The sequence below is a fragment of the Euprymna scolopes genome, chromosome 1 (genome assembly GCF_053919585.1).
Source record: "Euprymna scolopes isolate OS-2025 chromosome 1, ASM5391958v1, whole genome shotgun sequence".
NCBI lineage: Eukaryota > Metazoa > Mollusca > Cephalopoda > Sepiida > Sepiolidae > Euprymna > Euprymna scolopes.
Window position 1 is genome coordinate 197,303,074 of NC_136482.1, and position 6,053 is coordinate 197,309,126.

The following is a 6,053-nucleotide window of genomic DNA, read 5'->3' on the forward strand; positions in this document are numbered from 1 at the left end:
ACTATGTATGGGGCACGAGCTAATGACTATGTATACATTCTCCCTCTTTCTCTCTCCATCTACTACTGGCCACTAAGCACACCTTCGCGTAGCTGACTACTAACTGATGATAACTCTAATATCCACTCTTTGTCTACACGCTGGACTACCATTCTCAATTTTCCTACAACATTTATTTCTCTTCCCACGCGCGAACAAACAATAGTGACCCAAACTTGAGATGAAAACACATTTCCTTTTCTTGCTACAACACCAGTCCTGCAACGGACATTGGTTACATACGCGCGGACATGTTATAACTAAAATGTTCATTTCTTTCAACAGCAAATAAACGACGTTTATCTTATCCATTACTTGAGTCTTTGTTTCCTTCAATTCCCATTCGTTTCATTATTCTTTTGTAACGGGATTGGGGTATTTATATATCCTAGTCCCCTACAAATTTGGTGACCCCTTTATTTAAATGAAATGGATGAGGTTGAACGAAGCACTCATACACACACAGACTTTTTCTCTACAAAGATAAACTTTCCCTCTTCACCACTTAACGAGAGACACACGCCAAGGTATAAACTTTCTTTCTCACCAGCTAACAGCGAAAGACGCACGCAAAACTAACCACGTGTGGTACCCTTTTCTTTTACTTGTTTCTTTCACCAAAGAAATTCCTGTTCGTTTAATTCAATTTAACACGTCGTTCGTTTCTTCCTCGAGACACTTCATTTTCCCTCGGAATGCGAGAGGAGCACGCATTTCCTCCTATGCCACAAGTCCACAACAAACTGGCGCCTGACTGACATGGAACGAGCAGGCATGGCGACCCTACCGTTTTGAGATTAATTGTTTTGAGCGAGACACGCGTTTTATTTGATAAAGAAAAAAACGAACTTCTCAACAAAGAAAACCAAGCGAACCACTACTCACAGGAATAACTACTACCAACTACAATGACGAACCCTCGTCAGACTCGGCAAAAAAAAAAAAAAAAAAAAAAAAAACGAACACGGAGCTGTCGACTTTCATATCGAATTTAAAAACAAATTCGAGCTTGACAAACATTTTCACGGTTTCCTGACATTACCCTGCAACAAACGCGAGGAGCAAAATCACATAGGCCTATGCAATTCCCTCCCGCACAAGCAGACGCAACAACAAAGAAACAGGACATCCCTATCAACACATAGGAAGAAGTTGAATCAACAATACGAGTTGAGATGCACGACGCACGCGGATAAACTCAAAACTTGGAAGTTTCGTTGACAGCCGGCAACCACAGACGACTACACAACAAACGCCCGTACAGACAATGTACACACACTACCGCAGACGCACTTGCGAAGACAACAGTAACCAGACCCCGTTCAACAAGAACGAACGCGCGACTAGCGCCCGTCCAAACGATGCACACATTACCGCAGAATCACATGCGAAGATACTGTCAACTGGGCACACACATGACACCGTCAACACGAAACAACAATTTTCCTTCCAAACAGAACAATTCACTTCTCTGTCCAAGCAACTCTTTGCACATGTCAACACACAACAGAAACCAAACCAACAAATGTCAGCCAAAAAAAAGAGTAAACACATTTTCCATGTGTAAGTAAATACTTTTTTTACGAACACACTTCGTCTTTGACATTCCGTTCCTTTTGACGTTGTTTTTCAAACAACACCAACAGCAAAAAAAAAAACAGGACAAAAAAATCAACTGCCGAAAACATTACTCACAAAAAAAAAAAAATATATATATATATATACATAAATATATATACATTGCATGTTTCTTTTTTCCTAGGAAGGGGAGTATTTGTACGAGCCTTTTTCAAGTCTCACACAAAACACACATTCATATTTCAAGCTGTCATATACATACGCGCACACAAACATATGCGCCCACGTCCACACATGTACACATATTCACGTTCGCGTACATACACTCACATTCACGTATATATACACACACGCTTATGTATACACATGTACTCACACACGCGAACACGAACACACACATGGACGACGTCACTTCCGCTTTCTAGGAAAATACACATGCGCAAAAGACACTCCAGAAGCGAGTATAAAACATGGAGACAAGCTGTTTCTAATCCTCTTTTTAGGACCAACTCTCAACTAGAGAGGTTGGGCGAACAAGCCGCCGCCGTTTCGGCGCACGCACGCGCACCTCACGCCCACTTCCTACTATGTATGGGCACGAGCTAATGACTGTATGTATACATTCTCCCTCTTTCTCTCTCCATCTACTACTGGCCACTAAGCACACCTTCGCGTAGCTGACTACTAACTGATGATAACTCTAATATCCACTCTTTGTCTACACGCTGGACTACCATTCTCAATTTTCCTACAACATTTATTTCTCTTCCCACGCGCGAACAAACAATAGTGACCCAAACTTGAGATGAAAACACATTTCCTTTTCTTGCTACAACACCAGTCCTGCAACGGACATTGGTTACATACGCGCGGACATGTTATAACTAAAATGTTCATTTCTTTCAACAGCAAATAAACGACGTTTATCTTATCCATTACTTGAGTCTTTGTTTCCTTCAATTCCCATTCGTTTCATTATTCTTTTGTAACGGGATTGGGGTATTTATATATCCTAGTCCCCTACAAGTATTCTGACAATACGTATGAACGAGTGGTTGTGATGATGTGATTTGGTTTATAATTACTGTAACATTCCCATGTTTACGAGTTTTATTTTTGTGTTTCAATCGTTTCGAGAATAAACATTATGTTCTCACTCATGAGCTATTAAGAAAACACATAGAATATTTTATTCATATATGGGTCAACTACGAGTCACGTGTCTCTGGAAACAGTTTAATTTGCAGCTAGATCATCCTAACATGCACTAATATGACACTTATTAAAATTCGCACTACTTAACTAAATCGCGACTTACTATGTAACAACATTAGAATATTTAATGTTTTTAAATCTATTTTTCATATTCAATCAATTTATTCACATTGTATGGGTTTTCTTTTTGTTAAATAAAGTAAAGTCTAATCATCATTTTAATTTATCAAAGTGCACATATTTTATTATCATGAAAATACTAAATGGCAAACACCATTTTAATTTATCAAATTTCACGTGTTTTATTAGTATTAAATAAAGTAAATCACGATCTTTTCCCCAGGAAAATCAGATCATATAGTATCACTGGAAGAATACATAGCGTAATTAAATCCTTAAATAAGAGAAGAATCCAGGTTGTCCTCAACGAAATTCATATCAGCAAGGAAGTAGTTGCTACAATGAAGGTACATACATCGCTTTTTTCGGCGATTTGATGAAAGAACAACAGACAACAGTCCACAATACATAGTACAAGCTTTCTAAAAATGCATCACATAAGGGTGCATTAAGCATGCTTGTGTTATGGAGTCCATGACGTGAATAAAGATATTACTGCGGGATGACGTTGAATGTGATAGGGTTCAAATGATCAAGACTCCTTGAACTTAGCGACACCGCTCTGACATGTTGAGTGCGTTGACTTTCAGGTGCATCCGGTCTGAGATAACCCACAAAACCCTGTGCTCAAATATAAAAAGGAGGGACGCACACATGCTTAGACAGTTCAAGTTAGAGTTTAGAGTCTTTAGTCCGACAGCCACAGTCGTCAATTATTCTGAGAAGATGAAAGGCTAGAGATAGTGATGTATATCAGATTAATCAATAGAAAAATTCTGAGATAGTGATGTATAGCAGATTAATCAATAGAAAAATTCTGAGATAGTGATGTATAGCAGATTAATCAATAGAAAAATTCTGAGATAGTGATGTATAGCAGATTAATCAATAGAAAAATTCTGAGATAGTGATGTATAGCAGATTAATCAATAGAAAAATTCTGAGATAGTGATGTATAGCAGATTAATCAATAGAAAAATTCTGAGATAGTGATGTATAGCAGATTAATCAATAGAAAAATTCTGAGATAGTGATGTATAGCAGATTAATCAATAGAAAAATTCTGAGATAGTGATGTATAGCAGATTAATCAATAGAAAAATTCTGAGATAGTGATGTATAGCAGATTAATCAATAGAAAAATTCTGAGATAGTGATGTATAGCAGATTAATCAATAGAAAAATTCTGAGATAGTGATGTATAGCAGATTAATCAATAGAAAAATTCTGAGATAGTGATGTATAGCAGATTAATCAATAGAAAAATTCTGAGATAGTGATGTATAGCAGATTAATCAATAGAAAAATTCTGACCCTACTTCTAAGGATGAGCAGAGAACAAGGGCTTGACTTCAACCATGAAACTGAATAAAGTTCCAATTGTCCAGCAAAATGAAATTTCTATCTGTTGTTATACATAAGAGAACTTTTGTTCCAGGTGAGCCGATACGGTCAAGAAATGCGTCAGAGATATAAAAGGGACGTTCTCCTTCATTTATATAAACACATCAAAACGGCTAATGTGCTATAAAGTAAGCGTTTGGCTCACAATATAAGTAGACGCCCCTTCGCCCACGCACAATTTCTACTTCTATGATAAACGCAATGTTTCATTGAGAGACAGATGAACGATATTAAATCTACAACCAAGACATATCATGGATAAAGCCTTTATCCATAAAGGTGATATCCAGATAACATTACTGGATATTAGAGCAACTGCTATAGTCTGTTGAGGATAAATATACGTGTTCGTTATCTGTAATGTTTACAATTAAAATTACATAATCCCAAAGAGTTATCTACCTTAGATAAGCATGCGCAAAAAAATAAGGTTTGGTAATCAGTTTTAATGGCGACCAAACGTTAGTCAACACGTGCGTGTGTCTTGTCTTGTTTTTCACAACTTGCCTCCCGCGAGCCGGAAACCCCAAATACTATATTTGGTGACGAGGTAAAAGCAAAATCTTTCGTGGCGAGCTAACACCACAAATTTTTGGAAATATTAATAATGGCCAGCGGCAGTTTACCAATTTTCCCAAGTTTCAGTGCCCAAGCAGATCAGACTGCGACTACCCATCATTGGAAAAATGGATAGATATGCTAAAACATGTATTCGTTGCTCTGAACACCGACAACGACAAAAATGGAAACAATTCTACCTCATTATGCAAGAGATGAAGTTTTCGATATATCCCATAGTTTAACAGACCAGCAAAAAAGAATATGTGTAACCACCATCTCAGACAGCTGTTCTGAAGTATAAAGCTAAAAAAAGGTCGTTGATCGACTGTTTTACGCCTAAAATATACTTTGTATGAAATTTTCAAGTTTCGATGAGGCATGCCAGACACGGACAAAAGTCTAGACTCCACAGCTACAGACTCTGGCCTCCACGTGCGATTTTGAAAATACCAACCAAGATATCCTAGCCAAAATTCTACAGGGATGTACATTTTGGAAAGTTAGACGAAAGGATTTACATTGAAACAAGTTCTGGGCGAAGCTATGGCGATTGACCTCGCTCATACACGTGCTACAGACATGAAATGGAATAAATTACACACGCCTTTTATCGATGAGAAGCACACACGTCGTACACACAAGAACAGTGACAAACATGGCACCAACCAATGTAGAAAAGGCAATCTTTGTAGATCCTGGCAGCAAAATAGCCGCCATGACACCTCGAATAACCAAGCACGTGGTGGATAAAAAAAACAGATGGTGAACTGCAGATCTGCCACTAATCCAGCCCGAGAAAAAGAGTGTGAAAACTACCATAAAAATAACCACTTTTCGAGGGTATGCAACACTACGATGGTAAAAGAAAATCGTTTCACTAATCTTCCTGCGTCTCCTTCTACATTTAGTAATGAGTCTGTATACTCAATTAAATTTACGTCACCTAAGATACCGAAAGCTACCGCTCTTGTGAATAATTCCCCAGTAATTGACATTTTAGACAGATGCTAGTGTCGACATAATCGCTTGACGTGCATACAACGGTCTACAACACAAATCATTTATATACAGGACAACTCGGATATTTGCATGCAATACCTATCCAAGGATTTATCAATGCAAATATATAATTTCAG